Source organism: Gossypium hirsutum, chromosome D09 (genome assembly GCF_007990345.1).
Source record: "Gossypium hirsutum isolate 1008001.06 chromosome D09, Gossypium_hirsutum_v2.1, whole genome shotgun sequence".
Lineage (NCBI taxonomy): Eukaryota > Viridiplantae > Streptophyta > Magnoliopsida > Malvales > Malvaceae > Gossypium > Gossypium hirsutum.
Window position 1 is genome coordinate 15828638 of NC_053445.1, and position 23913 is coordinate 15852550.

Sequence of the window (23913 nt, forward strand, 5' to 3'; positions counted from 1 at the left end):
TGAACACCCCTATGCTCCACTACTGGTTTTGAATTCTTCGTATTTGTGAAATCTGAACTACTTTTTTTAGCTGTGGTGTCATTAACAACTCCTGATAGCTGCGTACCACTTTTGAGTGCAATGGCTTTGCACTATTTCTTCCTTTGAGATCGTGAATTTTCAGTATCACTCGGTAGTGATCCTTGCGATCTTGAGCTTAATACTCTGGAAATTTGCCCCACTTGATTATCTAAAGCTCTTAAAGATGCAACTTGACTTTGAATGATAGCATCATTGATGGTCATGTATTCCTTTAAAAGATCTTCCATAGATGAAGAACTTGAAGTTGAATTTTGTTGAGCATTTTGTCGTGATATGGGTTGATTGTATCTAGGTGGAGTACTTGCAACATTCCGTCTAATAACATTGCAGGAACTTCCCACCCCTTGATTACTCCAACTGAAATTGGGATGTTGCTTCCACCCCATATTATATGTTTTGGAATATGGGTTGTTGTTGTGATTAAAGTTTCCCGTATGATAAATTGAGGCTAGATTCGATGAGTATTCATAAAAAACATGATCTTCTCTGCAATAAACACATGCTAACTCAACTGCTTTCATTTCCTACACTGCAACTTGTCTTTTCAGTGTTTTAATCATATTCATTAAAGATGATACTTGAGTTGTTAGGGAAGTAATTGCATCAAGTTCTATTGCTCTAGCAACTCTTCTACAAGTCCCTACTCTTGTAGTGGGGTATTGATAATTGTTGTTTGCTATCCTATCCAGAATTTCATATGCCTGATTATATGATGTATCAAGCAAAGTCCCATTGGCAGATGCGTCAACCACCATCCTTGTATGCGCATTCAATCCATTGTAAAACATTTCCATTTGCGTTCAATGTTGAAAACCATGCATTGGTCATTTTCTAATTAAATTATTGAATCGCTACCATGCTTCATATAATGTTTCATCCTCAGATTGCCCAAAGGACGTAATATCATTCCTCAATTTGGCATTCATGTTTGGAGGATTGTATCTTAGTAGAAACCTTTGACAATTTTTATTCCAAGATGCCACCGTTCTTGATGACAATGTTGTAACACCCTCTTACCCGTGTCAGATGCCCGGACCGAGTATGAGGCATTACAGAACTTCAACAAAATTAATTTTTTCATATTTTATTTTAAAGTCCCTTTTTGCATTTAAACATTTACATACTTGCATTAAAATTTATCAACACAACATTAAAATTTCATACGCGTGGAATTTAATCCATATTAGTCCATATCGATGAATTATGCAAAATAAACTATTATGTAGTATATACAGAACAATTTATGACACATAACAAAATGACCAAGTCCTCTATACATGCCATAATTCCAAAATAATATTTTTGACCCTTCCGACCAAATCTCAAAATCTTCTTCTACGGAGACACTTTCAAAAACACTTTATCGCCAACTTGAAACTCAATCTCTTTCCTTTTTAAATCCTCATATGATTTCTGTCGATCTGAAGCAGCTTTCAAACAATTATGGATTATTTTCACTTTTTCTTCAGCTTCTCTCACCAAATCAACCCCATGAATCCGTTTTTCACTAAGCTCGGTCCAACACTAAGGGTTTCTACACCTACGACCATACAAGGCTTCGTACGGTGCCATCTGTATACTTGAATGATAACTGTTGTTATGAGAAAATTCAACCAAAGGTAATTATTTTTCCCAGCTACCTTTGAATTCTAAAACACAACATCGGAGCATATCTTCAAGAATCTGAATTACTCTTTCAGATTGACCGTCGGTTTGTGGATGAAATGTTGTACTAAAATTCAATCTCGTACCCAAGGCTTCCTGCAACTTTTTCCAAAACCTCGAAGTGAACCTCGGATCTCTATCCGAAATGATGGATATAGGCACTACGTGCAATCTCTCAATTTCAGCAATATACAACTCAGCCAATTTATCAAGTGAGTAATCGATATGTATCGGTATAAAGTGGGCCAATTTCGTCAATCTATCAACAACAACCCAAACAACATCTTTCTTTTTAGGACTCAAAGGCAAACCTGTTACAAAATCCATCATAAATTTTGTCCCATTTCCACTCAGGAATCATCACTGGCTGAAGTAAACCTGAAGGTACCTGATGCTCAGCTTTCACTTGTTGGCAAATCAAACACTTTTATACAAATTCAGAAATATCTCTTTTCATACCCGACCACTAATACAATTTCTTTAAATCATTATACATTTTCATACTACCTGGATGAATTGATAAACCACCATTGTGTGCCTCATGTAAAATTGTCCGAATCAACTCTTCATCTCTCAGTACACATATCCTATCACGGAACATCAGATAATCATTTGATCCAATTCGAAAATTTGTATCACCACCTGATTCACACTGAGCTCTTTTGACTTTCAATTCTCTTCCATTCTTTTGGGTTTCATGAATTTGTTGAAGGAATAACGGTCTAGCCCTCAATTCAGCTAAAATCGAACCATCATCAGACAAGGTTAATCTCGTACTCATAGTTCTCAAAGCAAATAAGGATTTTTTGCTCAAGGCATCTGCGACTACATTCTCTTTCCAGGGTGGTAATCAATCACTAGCTCATAATCTTTTATTAATTCGAGCCATCTTCGTTGTTGCAAATTCAATATTTCAAAATTTTATGATCGGTAAAGATTTGACATTTTTCACCATACAAGTAATGAAGCCAAATTTTCAATGCAAAGACAATGACAGCTAATTCTAAATCATGCATCGATAATTCTTCTCATGTGGTTTCAACTGTCTCGAAGCATAAGCTACTACTTTGCCCTCTTACATCAACATGTAACCAAGACCGTCTAGTGACACATCACTATAAATCATGAATTCTTTCCCCGTCTCAAGTTGCACCAAAACCGGTGCTTCTGTCACTAATGCTTTCAATTTCTCAAAACTCTACTAAGATTTATCAGTCCACTCAAACTTAACATTCTTTTGTAGTAGCTTAGTTATAAGAGAAGCACTCATCAAAAATCCCTTGACAAAATGTTTATAATACCCAGCAAAGCCCAAAAAGCTTCTAACCTTAGATACATTTTTTGGCAGTTCTCAATCAACAATTGCTGAAATTTTGCTTGGATCAACTCGAATGCCATCACTTGAAACTATGTGTCCCAAGAATCCAACCTCACAGAGCCAAAACTCACTTTTACTAAATTTATCAAGCAATTTCTTCTCTCTCAAAATCTACAACACAATTCTCAAATGTTTGGTGTGCTCAGATTCATTCCGAGAATAAATCAAAATATCATCTATTAACAGCACTACAAATTTATCCAAATACGGTCAGAAAATTCGGTTCATCAAGTCCATAAAAATAGCTGCAGCATTAGTTAAACCGAAAGGCATCACAAGGAATTCATAGTGGCCATACCTCGTTCTAAAAGTGGTTTTTGGCACATCTGACTCTTTAACTCTCAGCTGATAGTAACTGGATCTCAAATCGATCTTTGAAAACACTATTGCCCCTTTTAACTGGTCGAACAAATCATCAATTCTCGACAACGGATACTTGTTCTTTATAGTCACTTTGTTGAACTGTCGATAATCAATACAAAGTCTCATAGAGCCGTCTTTATTTTTCACAAAAAATACAGGAGCACCCAAAGGAGAAAAAGTCGGTCTTACAAATCCTTTATCTGTCAACTCTTGCAATAGTGCTTTTAATTCTTTCAATTCGATTGGAGCCATTCTATATGGAGCAATGGAAATCGGTGCAGTCCCAGGTATCAAATCAATAGCAAACTCAACTTCTCTAATCAGAGGTATCCCAGGCAATTCCTCTAGAAATACGTCCGAAAATTCACAGACTACCGGTACTGATTCAAGCTTTGCCTCAGTCATCTCAGTATTTAACACATAAGTAAGATAAGCTTCACACCCTTTTCTCATGTATTTCTGAGCACACATGTGCGAAATCGCCATAGGCAATTTATTTGATTCATCTGTTTCAACCTGAAGAATTTCACCATTTTCACATTTCAACTCAAGAATTTTCTGTCTACAATTAACCTTGGCATCATGCAATGTCAACCAATCCATCCTCAAAATAACATGAAACTCATCAAATGGTAACAATATCAGATTACCTGGAAAACAATGACCTTGAGTCACCAAAGGGCAGTTTTTGCAAACCTGATCAACTAACACATATTTGCCTAAAGGATTTGGCACTTTAATCGCAAACTCAGTAAATCAACACGCAAACTCTTATTAGATACTAAATTCACACAAACATAGGAATGAGTAGACCCGGGATCAATCAATGCAATAACATCAATATCATAGAGAGAAAATGTACCAGCAATCACATCAGGGAATGACGCATCCTCTCGAGCACAGATGGCATAAGCTCTAGCGGGTGTTTTAGTTTCTGGACTCATAGTTGTATCTTTCATTGCACTTTTACTGCTAGCTCTGCTTCTGGTATTTCTCGGTGGTCTACCTCTACTGACAGTATCACCCGATCTAACATTTTGAAAATTTTCTTCTTCAATCTTCTCGGGACAATTTCTAACATAGTGTTCTTGAGAACCACACTTAAAACAAGCTCGCCTAATTAACTAGCACTCACCAGAATGTCACCTACCACAAGCTGACACTCGGGTTTATTAAACTTCACACTACCCACACTTGCCATTGAAGTAGCTTGAGCTCCAGAACCTGAATATGATCTCCCCCGATCTCGGCGTGAATACCCAGCTGAAGTAGTCAATCGAGGATTCAACTCTTTGGACTTCTTTGACTGAGTTTGGAATGATTTACTCATTGGCCTCTTTCTAGCATCTCGTGCCTCAATCACAGCTTTTTTCTTTTCTTTATTTAGTTCTTCAGCTTTGTAAGATCGATCAACCAGCACCACAAATTCTTTCAGTTCCAAAATCCCAACTAATAGTCTGATATCTTCATTTAATCCATCTTTGAATCTCTTCCACATGATAGCCTTTATGGACACACATTCTTGAGCATATTTGCTGAGTCTGACGAACTCTCTTTCATATTCTGCCACAGACATTCGGCCCTGCTTTAACTCGAGGAACTTTTTACATTTTTGATCAATGAACCGTTGGCTTATGTACTTCTTTCTGAATTTCTCCTGGAAGAAATCTCATGTAACCCTTTCTTTCGGAACTACAGATACTAGTGTCTTCCACCATCGGTATGCTGAATCCTTCAGTAAAGATATAGCACATTTCATGCATTCTTCAGAAGTATACGATAGCTCATCAAATACCCGAATAGAATTCTCAAGTCAAAACTCTTCTTTCTCAAGATCATCATCTATATTAGCGCTAAATTTTTTAGCGCATTGCTTTCGGATTTTATCAACTAGAGGCTTACTCAATCGTACCAAATGAACACCTTGTGGAGCCACGGGGACCAGTTGGGGAATAGGAGGGGGTGGAGGAGGTTGAACATTCAGATTTGTTCGAACAAATTCTGTATACCAATTGTTCATCACATGGAGAAAGGCTTCCCGAGCCCCATCTCCCTGGATTTGTGTTTCAGGTCTATTATCCTCATGCATGGTCCTTTGCGCAGGAGTCGGTGTATTACTCTCTACATCGTCAACTACAGCTTGGTCAGGATCCATTTACTATAAAAAAACAATTTAAATTGTCAAGAGTCATCACACTATCTCAGTATACTTATGGCATGTATAGATAGACTTTCACATTTTACGTTGGTTCAAGAACCGACTAAAACCATAGCTCTGATACCACTAAAATGTAACACCCCCTTACCCGTGTCAGATGCCCAGACCGAGTACGAGGCATTACAGAACTTTAACAAAATTAATTTTTTCATATTTTATTTTAAAGTCTCTTTTTGCATTTAAACATTTACATACTTGCATTAAAATTTATCAACACAACATTGAAATTTCATACACGTGGAATTTAATCCATATTAGTCCATATCTATGAATTATACAAAATAAACTATTATATAGTATATATAGAAAAATTTATGACAAATAACAAAATGACCAAGTCCTCTATACATGCCATAATTCCAAAATAATATTTTTGACTAAAATACCCAAAAGGAAGTTGATAGTGTGACTGGATCTCTGACAACCTCCGATTTCCGAGCTAGCATGGTAACACTATAAAACAAGGGAAAAGAGAAAGGGATAAGCATATAGCTTAGTAAGTAGGTATGTAATTAATAAACAATTTTCTAGCATATTTCCATAGATAATATAATCATAATCACACATAAATTCATTCGTTATTCAAGTTCCAGCAAGTTGTTTATTCGCGTCATAGTCACTAAATTATTTTTATCTAGAGCTACGAAACTTTAAATTAAGATCCACAAATTTTACCTGAAACTAGACTCATATATCTTCTTATCATAAAATTTTCATAATTTTTGGTTTATCCAATTAGTACAGTTTATTCTTTAAATTTTCCCTTGTTTCATTGCTTGACAGCTCTGACCCCTCTTCACTAAAAATTAATTATCTCTTTGTACAGAATTCAAATGATGTTCCTGTTTGTTTATCTTGAAAATAGACTCATTTAGAAATTTAATAATATAAATTACAAACCATAATTATTGTTTTACAATATTTAGTGATTTTACAAAGTCAGAACAGGGGATTTCGAAATAATTCTGACCCTCTCTCACTAAAATTCCAATATCCCAGAATATATAACTTTTTTGTCTATTCTTTCTCTTTTATATGAAAATAGACTAATTAAGCTTTAATTTCACATCTCATTCAACCACTAACTCAATTCCTATAATTTTTGGTGATTTTTCAAACTAACGTCACTATGACTGCCCAAATCTGTTCTGTTTCAAATTCACTCATTCATATAACACTATAACAATTTATTCAACATTCAATAAGAATTTAATTTGTAGGCACAGTACGAGACTTTATCACTCCAGTTACTCCTTTACAATTTATCACATTTCAATCACATATTCATATTTGTTTGCAATTACTCGTATCCCGTTGAACATGTCGGAATAATAACGAACATTCGGTGGTTTGCACATAGTACCACCCATGTGACCATTATCATTCGATACACGTATTAGCCTACACATAGTACTACACACGTGATCAAGCTTTCCGGTTCATGCAGTACTACACATAATACTACACACGTGACCAAGGCCATCCGGTACACATAGTAGCCTACACATAGTACTACACATGTGACCATTATCTATCGATACACATAGTAGCTTGCACTTAGTACTACACACGTCTTCATAGGTACTTTATTCAAGCCTTTCCTATTCCGACGGTCCAACAGGGATTCTCACTTTTCAACATTTTACAATTTATCCAAAATCAAATCACAATTTCCAATATTTCAATCCAATACCATGACAAATTTAATAATTCGATTCGAACTACTTCAATTTGTACTCGACAATCATATATCCACAATTCAAGCTAATTTTGTTCAATTCAACTATCAATACTAAATTTCTAATTCTTAAATAACTATTTCATATTCAACCATTTCTCATGTATTATAAAAAATATTAGAAATAATTATAAACGATGTATTATTTACATACAACTTAACTCAGTGCAAAACGTAGTGATTTTGCAATTTAATCTGAAATCTTGTCCTTTCCCCGATTGAGATTGATTCCACGTTCTTCTTGATCTATAATATCAAATTTAGCTTGTTTAATATTCATATTTATCCAAAACAGCCCTCGACTCAATTTTTGGCAAAATTACAATTTTACCCCTAAACTTTTGCATATTTCCACTTTTGTCCCAAAGCTCGGAAATTAAACTTCATCCCTTATTCTTATGTTTTATGACATGCTGAACATTTTTCCCTTCTATGGTAACATAAAATTCCCACTCTAACACTTACTTATGAACATTAGGTATTTCTACTGATTATGTTGTTTTACTCGGTTTCACTTAAAATCGACTAGCAAAAGTTGTTTAACATAATTTCAAACTTCATATTCTACCATAAAACACCAAAATAAACACATTTCACCTATGGGTATTTTTCCAAATATGATCCCTAACATGAATTAATGGTAGAATAAGCTAAACCGAGCTACGATGACTCCAAAAACGTAAAAAAAATTAAAAACGGGGCTTGGATGCACTTACTATGAGGCTTGGAAGCTTGAAAAACCTAACTATGGCTTCCCCCTTGTAAAATTCGGCCTTATCTTGAAGATGGACAAAAATTGGCTTTCAATTTTGTTTTTAATTCATTTTAATAACTAAATGACCAAAATGCCCTTAATGAAAATCTTTGGAAACATGCATAACCATGTCCATTTTTGTCTACCAAATTAACCAATGGTCTAATTACCATATAAGGACCTCCAATTTAAAATTTCATAACCATTGGACACCTCTAGCATATAGAACTCAACTTTTGCACTTTTTACAATTTAGTCTTTTTGACTAAATTGAGTGCTCAAACGTCAAAATTTTTGAACGAAATTTTCACATAATCTTTCTGTGAAATTGCAGGCCATAAAAATATAATGATAATAAAATATATTCATCATCAGATTTGTGGTCCCGAAACCACTATTCCAACTAGGCCCTAAATCGGGTTGTTACAAATGTATTTAACCATGCTCTGACACGATCCCACAATGAATAAGGGAATAAATTCAATCTCAGGGCATCTTCAGGAAGACCATGATGCCTGAATGATTCAAAAACTTCCAGCAAGAGTCTTAAATGCAACCGTGTATCCTCAGTAGGGAATCCACTAAACTACTCTATAGTTTGTAACATTTGAAACATCACTGGTTTTAACTCGAAATGTTGAGCTTGAATATGTGGCCTGACAATTCCTTGATTCAAATTATCGAAGATTAGCATTACATGTTCTTTGATGGGTCTGTCTCTGTCATCTATTATTCAAGGAATGTCAGCATCCCTTCCATCCTGATGAAATGACTCTTCTCTAACCTGATCGCTTTTACTTTTTTTCATTTCTCGCAATTCTTTTCTCCTTCTTCTCAAGGTTCCCTCAAATTCTGGATCAAAAGAATAATCTTCAATTGTATAAATATCTTTACTCATGCACCAACAAAAATCCTGAAAAATAAAAAAATCAAAAAAATAATTAAATTAACTTAAAAAAAACTAAAGAGGTAATATAACACACCAAATTTTTCACCAATATTGTCGATCCTTAGCAACAACGCTAAAAACTTGTCGCGTGTGAATTTTTAATGCAAATGTGCAAGTGTATACGTTGAATCAAGTAATAAACTGATGAGTGAGTATCGTCTCCATAGGGATCATAATTGATTTTAAATAATTGGTTATGCTATTACTTATGAAATTTACTAATTAAACTATGCACAAGAAACAAATGACAAATTGATAATGAGAATTAATGAATGGATTAATAAAATCAATTATGAATGAAAAATGTTAAGGTAATTGAAATGCTATGGCAATTCTTAAAGAATACGTAGGGAGGATTTGTACTCTTAAATGATAAAGGTTGGAATTACTCAGGCTTTATTCTTATACCAACATAATGCCATGGGAAAATCTGACCATTCAACTGCTCAGGGATTCACTACTACAATTTGCTTCTTTTAGAAGCTAGACTTTGAGCTACCATTCCGAGTTTCTTTGCATGTCTACAGAACTCAAGAATGATATCAAGATTGTTTTTCCTTTCCTTATATAGATCGCAACTTCTACGTTTAGAGTGCTGCAAATATTCTTTCAAATATTTGCTTGTATAAATTGATAATAGTCCAATCTAATTAATCTTTTTAGAATTAAATAAGATCTACTAACATATCATACAATCATCTATGTCTAGAGCTTGCATGCATGCATTTAACATATTCAAAAATTGGATGAAATAGTAATCTACTCAAAATCAGATCATGGCATTAAAGATAATAAAAATTCACCCAAATAATTCCAACCAAATGAGATTTAGCTCATGGGTTGGACATTCAAATCCAAAACAAAACCATTCAACATCATCATTCAAGTTTTCAAATCATAAAGTTCAAATCAGAAAATAAAGGCAGAACTATAGAAAGCTCTCACTACTCTAACTTTCACTTTTATAATGAGATTTGATGCAAAATCCAGGGCAGAGTCCTCTTCCCCTTCCTTGTGTCTGTGACTTTTTTTCTCTGTAAGCTACTACCCTCTCATCTCTTTTCTGATATTTCCACGAGCATATGATGCAAAGAGAAAAACTTCTCTTAAATTCTTCTCTCTCCAAAATCCTCTATCCTTCTTTTCTTTTCTTTTTCCTCTTTTATAGGGTAGGTCCCTCCCTCTCAGCACAAACCTTTTGCTTCCTCTTTTTAGGGTGGTTTATCTAGTACAAGTACAGCTGGCTGAGAATGACGTGGACTGAGTGCTACATCATCTTATTGGAATTGCCATGGCATTCTTTTTGGCAATCCAACCAGTATTTTATCATGGAAATATTTCACTTCCTTCATTTTCATGCTCTTTTCTCTCTTCTCTTCTTTATCTTGCACCTGTTGCCAACCATAACCAACACCTTTCTTCCTCAATAGTAAAAGTAACATATAAAAACATTTATAGCACAATTCAAGTTTTGTTATGCAATGTTCTAAAAATATCCTAAAATGTAAAAGTATTTACTTAATTAGAAATAATTAATTCACTCTAGAGGCTTGAAATATAACTCTTTTCAAGAGTTATCAGCAACATAAACATGAATCGAATAAATTTCACCAAATTATTGCAATTATTCTAAATAAAAAAAAATTAAGTCATCATCATTAGTGGAAAAATAATTAAACAATCTGCAATTATGTTTGAATAACTGATCTACTATAATTTGGTGTAGTAGACTAAACTAGTTTTCATAGTTAAGGAGCTTGAATACAAGCACTTTTATTATGTTTTAATTAAATTTTCCTAGTTTTCATAGTTAAGGAGCTTGAATACAAGCACTTTTATCTGCAAATTAAACTAGTTTTCTCACTTTAAAAGCTTAATACAATAATTTTGGGTAAGTTTTAATTATGTTTTTCCAATTTTTGTTAAATTCAATAAAGTGTGTAATTTGAGTCCTTTATTGACCTTAGGGTCGAATGAGACCTAAATGTGAGCTAATATACTTTGTGAGAATGCAGAAGAACAACAGAAGGCTTGCTAACTCGATACTGGTCGCTGTGTTACAACACGGAGCATTGAATGTCGCAACATAGGGAGCAGAATAGAAGAATTCTAAGACCGCCTTCGGTGTCGGGACATAGCCTGATGATGTCGCGACAAACCCCTGAAGATAAGCATACTGCCCTCGATGTCCTGGAACAGGACTTGGTGTGTTGCGACATCACCTTTGCATAGGAAATAATTACAAGCAAGGGGCATTTTGGTCCGCACAATCAAATGTCAAGCACGAAGACGGCAGCTGACCTAGGGTTAAGGATGAAAACCACTCTAAAGTCTATAAATAGGCTCATTTAATACATGTTATGGCCAACTTTCATATTGTATAATTTTCTTCTTAGATTTAGTTTTTAGTTTTTCTCTTTCCTTAGGCTATAGGTTTATTTTAGTTTTTGTTATTTGCTTTTGTAAAAGAAATCAAATTTGTAAACCCCAATCAAAATCTGTTAGGATTTTGCATTCAATTCTAATACGAACTAGACTTGTTCTCAACTTTATACTCTTGAATTATTATTCATGTTTGCTCTTTCTATCAAGTTTATATTGTTTATGAAATCCATGTGGAACTAATCCTCCTGTGGGGGTTTAGCGAGTCGAGATATGATTATTTAACTATTTTGTAGGGTTCTCTTAGCGAATCAGCTGTTCAGGAAAGGAACAATTTAAACCCTAGGCCTGACAACCTTAGGAAGTCATTCAAATAGAAATTAACCCAAATTTGGTATGGCCTATCTGTGAACATCTTAACCTTAAACCAGTATGTACTATCAGGTTAAGAGATAAGATGTTCTTGTCGACTCATTATTTTAGTGGAAGATTAGAAGATCCTACTTCAATATCGGCAAGTTAATTGAATAAGAAAACTTGAAGCAATAGTTGGTTATGATTACAGAAGCGAGCTAACCATCCATACCCAGATTTGATATATTCTATTATTTGATTTCTCGTGCTTTATTTATTTATTTATTTTATTTTTATTATTAGTATAAATCACTAAAACCTGTCTTTTTATTTCATCATAATATAATTCATTTAAAGTACTAATTAGATATATTTCTACTTAGGTTAGAATTAATTTAGTGCTTGCCTCCCTTGGTTATGATCCTCAGAATACTCATCTACTCCATTGTAACTATATTACAGCCTGGCCCATATAGTTGCGAATATCACCTCTTCATATATTTTGTGAAGGATTTATACTCTGGATGTTGGTACATCCGAAGGCAGTCAAGTTGTTGGTGTCGTTACCGAGGAGGCAACGTCAATGATTTAATTTGGATTTTTGCATGTTAATCGAATAATTAAGAAATTTTTAAATTATAGCTACGATTATATTTTTTTATTTTCTACAAATCTTTTCTCTTTGGGTTTAGTGTATGACTCGTAATAGCGGAACACCTATAAAGTTAGTCATAGATCCAGAAAGAGTAATCTGAAGGAATCACCACAACAACAACAACAACAACAGTAGTAACAACCAATACAGAATCAGCTACCTGCTAGAGGTAAGTTACCACCACGCGAGAATCCACTATTTGACAAAGCTAACAATAACAACCTAAAAGACCCACCACCATCGCCACAACTACCCACAAACAATCTCATGGTGTGTAACAAAAGGACTCTGAGGGAATATGCACTACTGAATCTGGATATGGTTCTAGGGAGTATAATGAGGCCAACCATCACGGCCAATAACTTCAAGATCAAGCCAGCTATGATCCAGAATAATTTGCAGTTTTGAAGAATGATGACAGAAGATCCGAGTCAGAATTTAAAATTATTCCTCCAACTTTGTGATACTTTCAAATATAGTGGGGTCACCAATGACGCTATTTGTCTTTGGTTGTTCCCCTTTTCATTAATTGATAATGCCTTTTCTTGGTTAGATTCGCAGGCACCAGGATCCATAACAACATGGGACAAACTTGCAGGAAAGTTCCTACAAAAGTTCTTCCTCATTAGCAAGACGGTCCAAGTAGGAAGGGAAATTTCTATGTTTAAACAATTAGAAGGAGAAAGTTTTCACGAGGCATGGGAGCATTTTAAAACGCTGATTCAGAAATGCCCACACCACTAATTCTTGAGTGGTTACAACTACAAATTTTCTACAATAGGTTGAACGTACACGCAAAGTCAGGATTAGATGGAGTCGTAGGAGGTGTCTTAATGAACTGAACATACGAGGATGTGTACGAATTAATAGAAAATATGGAAATGAACTCTTGTTAGTGGCCAACTGAACGACACACATATGGCCAGAGACCATCTACGATAAAGGTTGTCCAGAAGGATGAAAAATATAAATAATTAGTGGACAGACTTAATCACATAAAGTCCAAAAATAGTGCATTATTTATATATGGCGGAGACAAACTGCTCTTCCATTATATCACACAATCCAATTGAGAATGTGAATTACATCGGGAATAGGGGTGAAAATCCTTATTCAAATACTTATAATCTCAGATGGAAAGATCACTCGAACTTGAGATGGGGAAGAAATCAATAAAGAGGAAATATTTCTAATTAAGTAAAAAACACTAACTATCAACCTTCTTATTTACAGAAACCTCTAGAAAAGGCCAACCCAAATGACAATGCTGTATCTGGTCAATGTTTGTATCGAATTAAAGGGGAAATGCAGTCAATGAGGACAGAAGTGAAACAGGTCCAGTCTGAGTGCACTAATTCAGCAAAAACCTTGACTAAGGTCGAAAATCAGATGAGCCAATTAATGAGCGTAATGGGAGATATTAAGAGAAAAATTGGTATTGGTATCCCTAGTAACACTAAATATATTCCTTGAAAAGAGGGAAATGAAAAGGTGAAAGCAATCGCGCTCCAATCGGGTAAAGTGCTGAGTAGCCCGGAGAACCCAACTAAGGAGCTAAATAAAAAGAATGTTGATTATCTTTAGGAAAAAACCTTAGAAGTTGATGATGAAACATAACCAAAGGAAGTAGTCGAACCAAAAATTGAACCAAAGAAATAGACAATTAAAGAACCTGTCATTGCAAAGATATCGTTCCCTTCAAGGTTGGAAGAGAAACAAAAATTGGATGAAGACGAGTTTGTAAGCTTTCTATACTTGTTCAAAACATTAAATCTCACCTGCCTTTAATTAAACTAATTGAAAAAGTCCCTAAGTATGCCAAAATTTTAAAGGAAATCATGTATAGGTGTAGGAAAATTAAGGTAGGGGAACAAGTTAACATGAATGTTTCCTGTAATGCTATTATCTCTAGATAGGTTCCTCAAAAGTTGAAAAGACCCGAGAAGCTTTACAATTCCTATAGGGGTAGGGAGCATTCATTTCAATAGAGCCTCTATCAATATATGAAATACTCGGGTTAGGGGACCTGAAGAACACACAAATTACACTAAAATTGGCTGACATATCTTCAGTGCATCTGAAAGGAGTATTGGAAGATGTGTTAGACAAAGTGCGCATCTTTATCATTTTGGTGAACTTTTTAGTTTTAGACTTTGAAGAAGATTGAGAAATACCAATTATGTTAGGTAGACCTTTTCTAGCTACTTCATGGTCCACTGTTGATTTAGATAAAAATGAATTAACAATGAAGATCAATGGTGAAACAGAAAATTATAAATGTGGTCACCAATAGAGTGGGGAAAATAAAAGGAACTTATGGGAGCATTGTAAGGAATTATCTATGTTTAACCTTAGTAATCCCGAATCAAGGGACGTACTTCCTATAATCAATATAGGTCAAAAGAATAGGTTCAAGGAAAGAGATAAGCGGAAGAAGGTGGGGTGGCTTGGCAGGCGATGGACTAACACTGAAAGAACCAAAAAAACATCCTCACATGCATTAACAAAGCTGTCACATGAATCCGACAGTAAAACATGATAATTTTGGATTAATATTTTCTGTAAATTACAGTATATTTGACTAATCGTTTAGCTCAGATAGAACTTGTATTAAATTAATGTTTTATAGGAACCGTGACACTCTAAAAATTGGAAATTTTGGGAGAAAATAGAACTAGTGTCGTAACACAGTAACCTTGAGTTGCAACATAAAGGCTAGAATCGAAAGAATCAAGAAAACTATCTCAATGTCGTGACATAAAACTGTTGTGTTATGACACAAAACTGCTGCGTCACGACATAGTAGATAGTTTCCCCAAGTTTTCAAAACTGTAAGTGAGTCATAACATCAAACCTCGACGTTGTGACAACAACAAACTACAAGGGGGTGCCGCGACACGAAACCCCGGTGTCGCAACATTGTTGCAATTTCTATAGGGTTGACCTGACCCATTTGCACAACTCGGTAAATTAACCTTCATTTTACCTGATTTTTAGACCTAAAAACCTCTAATTTTTAGCCTAAACACATCTTAACTCAAACTCTAAGTCTTTTCTAAACATTAAACCCTCTCAAATACTCTTCATCTTCAAAATTCTTTTTCACCTAAAACCCTAAATTCATAAAACCCAATTTCTATTTCTCAAAAGATTTATTCAGATGCAAGATCATCAACCACTCGGGGAAAAACAACCAAAGGTTCAAGAAAATCAAGGTTAAGCATTCTTTTTTCTCATTATTACTGTTCTTTTAAGATTATTGCTTGACATTAGTTCATACAATACAATAGTATTGAATATGCCTCCAAGAAAGGCTAGAAGAACTAATTAACCGAAACCTTTGACGGTTTCAAGTCCCTCTAATTCCCTGAATTCAAATGTTGAGAAATGTAGAAATTTAGGGAAATACATTTATTCAAGAGAGGATATTTGAGAACGTTTTAGTACAATCCCAAAAGAATTTTTGGTGGTCCCTGTAGTTTAGGAAATTTATGCATCTTTACGTGACCAAGAGTCTAGAAAAGCCAAAGGTTGTACATGGGAAACGATACTTGTGCGAGGGAAAGAAACATGAAGTACCCGTCGGGTTATTTCTGAATTTTATAATGCTCTATTTTATGAAAAATATTTTATAGAAGAAACTAATTTGGAATATTTTCAAGATATAAATATTGAAAACATTATAAACTTTCTAACTGAGGGGAGGGGTGAATGAAAATATCACCCAGGTACTAATATTCCAACTTCTTTTAATCAAGTAATAATGTTTCCTGAAGCAAAAATGTGGATTCAATTTTTGTGCATCAAAATAGTTCTTGCTCTGAATGTTTCTAATGTCAATACTTTTAGAGCGGTTTTTCTTTACGCTATTTTTCATAAAAAATAGGTATGCATCAAAACGTGGATATACCAAAATATGAAACAGTGCGTCGGTAGACAAAAGGTTGGAGTCTTCTTTCCCCACTTAGTGATGGCCTTATGCAAAAGAGAAGGCAATTCGATGGCGTCTATGGAGCAATCAATGAAGCCATCTTGAAGCATAATTGGAGACACTTTGTATACATAGTACACTAAGCTTTGGGCTAAATAAATTAAAAAGTGGAATAAATGTTGACAAGAGATGATGGTCGCTCTGGCTTCTTCTCAAAGGAAAGAAAAATCAACCATTCACTAAGAAATTGGCGAGAGCAGTCATCCCAAGCTAGATTGGATGATACATTGGATGCAAGAGGCAGGCTCGATTTTAAGGAATTCACACGATAAAAGAATATGTGGGTACCTAATTATACACCAAATATGTTTGGACAGATGGATCCAGAGTAGGAAGAAGAGGAGCAGGAGAGCGAAGAGGAAAAAGGAACTGAGGAGGGGGAGGAAGATGATGAGATGAATGAATGAACTTCTATTTTTTTTTTAAGATTGTATTAAATTTGGGATGATTTTTAATTTATTTAATTTTTAAGAGTATGAGTAATAATAAACTATTAGTTGTTTGGTGTTTTGTTTAAATTTTCTGCGTAGGAACCCCACATAGTAGATGCACAACAATTTTGAGTTGTCAACGATAAAAGGAGGAAGCACCCACCAATAGCTCACGAAACCGTCACGATCAATCGGGTAACTTCTTTTCTTATCTTTTACGGGGCTATACATTAGCGATAACATAGAATTTTTGCTTAATTTTTTTATTTTTTTCTTTGATTTCTCTTGTCAATTGTGTGCTTGAGCTTGTAGAAATACAAGTGATTGGTTAGGAGCATGTGCATAGGTTGCTTGTATTTACGGTAAATTTGGCATGATGATAAGTGATTTTAAATTTTTTCTTATTAGACTAATAAGTTCTATCTATTACACTGTAAATAGGTATTAAGCAATCAAATGTACCAAATGATATAAAGAAGACAATGAAACCAGCATGATAGTATGAATGATAAATTGTTGAATTTTTGATTGTTTGGTTGACTGAATTTTTTAATATTGAGATATCTAGGGATGACCTAAGGCATTGTTTGATATACACCCAGAGCCAAAAAGCTAACCTTATTTATTCATCTTTAGAACCTAATTTGAGCTAGAAAACCCTTCTTGATGAACCTTTATACAAAACCCAAGCTAAAAATAATAATTTGTGCTTATCCTTTTCGTTGGTCCTGAACTGCATGATTATAAACGTTTGACCATACATATTAAGGGTTAAGTAGATAAATTATGGTGGTTTTGTAAAAATTGAGTGATAGGAAAGATCAGTGGAGTATAGTGATTATAGGTTAGCTTAAAAGTGCAAAAAGAAAAATTGAAAAATAAAATTAAACAAGTAGAAAAAGTACATGAAAAATAAAAGAAATTGTGAGTGAGATACTGTGAAAAAGAAAAAAAAGTGACAAAGTCACAACTGTAACGCCCCAAAATTTGGGCCTAGAAGTATTAGGCCTTGAGCAAGGGAACGGTTAGGAAACTGTGCACAAAAGTATGTCCGCTTTAGTGGTTAAGGGTCCTGAGAGGGGTTGGAAAAATCCTGGGTTCGAACTTGGGCTTTAGCAAAAACTTTGGTTTTAAGTGGATAAAACCCTAGACGCTTGGGTTAAGAGATTGAAATACTGTTAAGTAGAAAAGAGTTTGAATTGGTCTTTGAAGAGGTTTGTGGAGAGAAGTTAGGAGAGAAAAGTGGGATTTGGGTAAGGGTTCGGTTGGTTGTTGTTGTAGAGAAATTATAGGAGGAAATCAAGGAGATGTGGGGGGAAGGGTAAGTTGTGCCGTATAGGGACTTTAGGAACTCTTGGATTCAGTTTTCGGGGTGTTTTGCTTTTGGAATTGGGTTGATTTGTTTGAGGGAACTTGTTTTTTGTCATATTTTTGTTACTTTTCTCTGCTTTTTGGTTTTGGGAGGTCGAATAGGCTATAGACCCTTTCGGGTATTATTTTTGTTTTCTTTCCCTTTTGTTTGTTTTCTACTTGACTGAATATTTTTGTTTAATTCCCTTTTCCGATCGTTTTTCCCCTCCTGGCCGATTACTGCAGTTTCTCTCCCTCTCAACACTTTCAGGTTTTGGCTTTTATTTTCTCAGCATTCGGTAACCTTTTCTCTTTTTTTCTGAATTCATGTTTTTCCCTTTTTCTCAAACGGTTTCCCTTAGAAAATTGCTCTTGTTCTTTGTCTCTCTCAATCGAATCTTAATAGTTCATCTCCCTACATTCTGTACTCTCTCCATTCCTATTTTTGATTCAGTAAGTAATCTTTGTTAATCGGTAAGTCTCTCGGTTCCTTTTAGTTTTCTCTTGTACTGTTTAAGCCAAAGGTGCGATCCCTTACTACCGATTCTTCTATTTTCTCCTATGTATATGTTCTTTTGGGTTCTAGAACTTCAGATGGATGAAGAGGGTGCTAGCAGTAAAGTGATAGCAAGGGTACCAGTGGAGTTGGAGCGCATAACCTCTACTCCCAAGTTTAAGCGGCGTAAGGTGTTAGCTCTTCGGGATTTTTTGCCAGGATGTGGAAGGGTGGCTGCACCAATCTCTGGAACTAGTGGGCAACCACAACCAACTGATCTAGTCAGGGGAAAGGTAATCTTTTGGACAAGTATTTTCGGTAGAGGCTATTTTTGATAAAGGTTTGGTTTGGGATTGTATGTTTAGGAATCCTAATGTTTGGAAGACTAACAATATGATTTGATGGAAAATAGGCTTTGGAGCACGTGGACGATACATACGTTTCGCAATTAGGTGTGTATCTGTACACCGTAAATCACTACTGTCGTAAAGTCGAAAGAGTGTATGTAATCACACTATTCCTTCTGTGATTAGGCAAATGCCGAAAAGCCAAAAATACGGCGATTGAGTCCACATGGGCATGCGAAAGCTCGTGTGGTGAACCAAGCTGATGAATACGAGCGTTAGACTGTTGAGGCCACCACGAGCGTTCTCGTGCTCTTGGGTCGTTATGGGCCTTGTTGGGTTTAAATGGGTCGTGTGGGCCTAATGGCCTCGTGGGCCCCACACGAATAAAATCCACATTAAAAGGCAAATATTGGATTGGGATATGTAGTTCGTGTAGCCGTGATTGAATTTGGGCTAATTGGGCCACACGAGCGTGTGGGCCAATGTGGGCCGAATATGGGCCATGGGCCCATTTACACCATTATGACCATTTAGGTTTGTATCGCTCGAGGTGACTGTAGACCTTCGAAAAGCTTGTAAAATGATCGTAATACCCCTGTAGGGTAAAATGACCGTAATACCCCTGTAGTGGAAAATGACTGTAATGCCCTTGTAGGGTAAAATAACCGTAATACCCCTATAAGGTAAAATGACCATAATGCCCCTATAAGGTAAAATGATTGTAATACCCTTGTAGGATAAAATAACCGGAATGCCTTGGTGGGTAAAAGAATATTTTGCCCCTCGAGGTCAAATGATTGATTTGTCTGTGGTTAAATGACTGATTTGTCTATGTTTGGTATGACTGGTTTGTCTGTGATTTGTATGACTGATTCTGAGCATGGAATTTTGCATACATGACATACTGCATGGGGTTGGAATATTGTTTTGGAGAAAGTACTGTAATGGTGGCTCTACCACAATCATTGTTACTGGTGGCTTGGCCACATATACTATTACTGGCAGCTTTGCTGCGATATTGCTACTGGCAGCTTTGCTGTGATGCTATTGATGGCTTTGTGCCGATCATATCACTGTTACTGATGGTTTTGTACCGATCATATTATCGTTACTGATGACTATGTGCCGATCATATCACTGCTACTGATGGCTTTGTGCCAATCATATTACTGTACTTATGGCTTGTAGCCATTTTGTTTATAGCTTACAGCTATCCTGTTTACAGCTCTTAGCCATTCTGACTACTAGCAGCTATGCTGCGATATTGGTGTGAGGGCTGGGTGGGCCAACTCTGTCCCCACATGGTGTGTTGGGTTGGTACGAGTTGTGCGTTGGCTGGATTGGGATGGGTTTGCATACTTGCACCATTATTGATAATGTATCCGACTTAGGCCAACATTTTTTCTGTATTGGGCTAAGGCCCACATTGTACTGTTACTGTTAAAGGGCTCTAGCCTAGACTGATTCTATTCTATATGTCGACTATTTGATAAGGGATTACACACTGAGTTTTCGTAATCTCACCCTTCTGTCTAACTATGCAAGTAATCCTCAGCCATAGACGATTCGGTGCTACGAGGGACTCGGAGGTGGCCACACCACTATTGCTATCTTACACATGATTTTATTTAACGCTAAAGTTTGAGTTGGTTTTTGTTATGTAATAAGGTCGTTTAATTTTTTTAAGTTTTTAATTGGGCTTTTACCTGCTTATTTTAAACTGCTAGTTTAGGAGAAGACGTATTTTCAAATGATTACTGTTTTCCAAAACACGAAACTAAACTTAGAGTTTTCAAAGCTTCCATAATTTTAAACAACCAGTTAAGACAACATCAGATAACAGAACAAACGGTTTGATTAGTAGATTTGTTAAATAATATTAAAGGGGTTTTTAAAACTTAGAAACGAATTTACCAACGAGTCCAATTTTCAGAGGACACTTCAGTGTGACACGCCAGATCCATCCATAACTTCTAGGCCGGGTTGGGGTGTTACAACAACTATAGAAAAACTCGTTCATTATTGCACAAAAAAAAACTCGTGAGCTATCCATAGTTACTATATGATGCTGAGATTTCCTATAAATAGACATAAGTAAGGTGGGAGAAAAAGAAATAAGGCAGTGAGCGAGAAAGGTCACTAATACGGAGAATAGGGGACAATGTGATGTGCCAAACTATTTTTGTGCTTGAAACTATTTGATGCTTACTATTCTTGAATTGCATACCTATCCTAAGCCTCAGAATGTTACAAGCCAAAAAGCCCTATATGATCTAGGTAGACTCATTCACAATTTGAAATCATACTAATTAATTGCATTTATGATTGTTTGTATTCTGAATCAAATTACTTGTATAATTTGTTGATAGGTTCCTATATTTGAGACCCTTAATGTTTGTATGCTTTGTAATATACTGAACTTAGGTGTTTGATATCAAAAGTGGTAAGTCATCTATATATCATGCCAAGATTATGTGTGAATATGAAATGCTTATTCATGTGCTCCAAATCAAACATTTGTACCATACTTGTTCAAGAGCCGTCCTTTCATTTATTGTTTTTGTTTGTTTTACTTGTGTCACATCACACTTTTCAATTAATTGTACAAGAGTGATATTTTCATCTCCTATGTTTTAAATTAATTACACAATAGTGAAAACAAGGAAGTGCTGTGGCTTAGTGGTAAGAAGCTCTTTAACTGTCCTAGAGGTCCCTAGTTTGAATCCCCTTGCTCTCTTGTTTTATTTCTCTATTTTTGGTACAATTATCATGTGCACAATAGAGGCCAACCATCCACCCCTTCTTACCTTATGTGAAGGATTCCTTTCCTCCTTTAGCAAGTCAAACTTGCTATAAGTTGTGAGACACATCCCCTTTTTTTTCTCCTTTGTTCCCTCTCCTTCCTTACTGTGACAGCCCAAAATTGACCCTAGTCGGGAAGTGGTTTCGGGACCACAAAACCGAGTTATGAAAATAATTAATTGTTATATTCTACGTTTATTATGTGTGTACATGCATATGTGGAAGTTTCATTCCCTAATTTTGCCAATTGCATGAGGAATTATTAAATAGGGATCAACATGAGACATGGTAAAATATGATAGGCTAATTTTAAAGGGCTTATTAGTGCATGTCAACACAAAGGTGGACTTGCATGTCAAATTGCCCAATTTCCTTATAGTGGCCGGCCAAGGTGGGTTGATGATGGGCAATATAATTGTGAAATTGATATTGGGTTGTGGGATTTAATGAATAAAAGAAAAGAATAAAAAGAAAGCAAATGAAAAAAAAAAAGCTTCATCCTTGTCTTCTTGGCCGAATTGAAGGAAGGAATAGGGGCAAAGAACTTTCGGCCATTTGAATGCTTAATAAGGTTAGTATATTGTGTTAAAGTTGTGAAATTTTAGCTTGTTTTAGGTTAATTATCATGGTTCTTACTTAGACCATGCAAAATTTTTAACTTTGATGGATGGATGGAGCATTCGGCTATGGCTATTAAAGAAGGAAATTTGATTACTTCCTTTAAGTTTTGATGAAGAATGTGTTGAGGAAAGAAATTGATCTTGCTAAAAATATAAATTCTAAATGCTCATATATGTAATACCCAAATAAAAATGCTTGATGTCTTGAACAAATATTGTTTCGATGGGTGGAATGAGTAATGTCATGTATAGGTTTCGGCTATGGATTTTTATGTTGGTGTTCAAATTGAAAATGGATGTTAGTTGTGCTATCACACTTGCTTAATGATGAAAGGATCATGAGCTTAGGGCTTGAGAGGCATTCGGCTTTGGAATAAAAATAATAGAAATGGTGTTTAGTCAATGCAAGTGTCCATACTTGTAGAATGTATTGAGTGTTGCAATCGGCCTTAACATAGACATGTGTGTGTTCGGCCACATAAATGAGCACCTAAGTTGATGTGTATGTTCGGCCAAAGGTAAGCATGTTGATGGCTTTATCTTGACTTAGAAGGTTCGGCTAAAGGGAAAATTAGCTAATATGTCGAATTCGATTCGTGAATTCGTACATATGTGACTCTAATGTCTAATGTGTATATGGACTAAGTACCTTGAGGTTCTCTTTTGATGTTCGAGTGAATTGTATTGAATCATTTGATGTGATTAAAAATGCATATGACCATTGTGTATTTGAGCTAAAAGGTGGCCATATGACCCATCAAACTCCTTGTCATATTCGGCCATAAGCTAGCAAAATGAGACTTTAATGAGTCAAATTTGTTTGATTTAGCTCAAGGAGTTAAAGGAGGTGAATCGAGCAAAGGCAAAGAAAAGGTTATCGAGTAGCCGAGTTGGAACCGTCTTACCCAACACGAGGTAAGTCATTAAGCATGTAGTTGGTATTATTTCAAATGGTCATAATGTTTATGTATTGATGCTGAATGGAATGAATAAATATACATATATATATATGCATGTACGTATGTGATGATGAAATTGTTGAATGAAAAGAAAAGAGGTAAGATGTACTGAGTTGTTGATCTCGGCACTAAACGTGCGGGTATAACCATTTATGACCATGAGATTGGCGCTAAGTGCGCGGGATTAAATTGTACAGCACTAAGTGTGCGATTTGACTATGTTGCACTAAGTGTGCGAAATGAATATGATGCACTAAGTGTGCGAATTGACCATGCGGCACTAAGTGTGCGAGTTTGACTATGTAGCACTAAGTGTGCGATTTGATTACGTAGCACTAAGTGTGCGAGTTGATTATATAGCACTGAGTGTGCGGACTCAA

The 23913-nt window shown here is 35.4% G+C and overlaps 2 non-coding genes across 2 annotated transcripts; one reads left to right on the forward strand and one right to left on the reverse strand.

Moving 5' to 3' along the window:
• The first annotated feature begins 891 nt into the window (after positions 1–891).
• Positions 892–998, forward strand: LOC121221483 (small nucleolar RNA R71). The gene has a single exon (XR_005918875.1). It is a non-coding gene; the product is annotated as a small nucleolar RNA R71 (small nucleolar RNA).
• Positions 999–13177: 12179 nt separating this feature from the next.
• On the reverse strand, positions 13178–13283 carry LOC121221459 (small nucleolar RNA R71). Its single transcript, XR_005918852.1, has one exon. It is a non-coding gene; the product is annotated as a small nucleolar RNA R71 (small nucleolar RNA).
• Positions 13284–23913: the final 10630 nt, after the last annotated feature.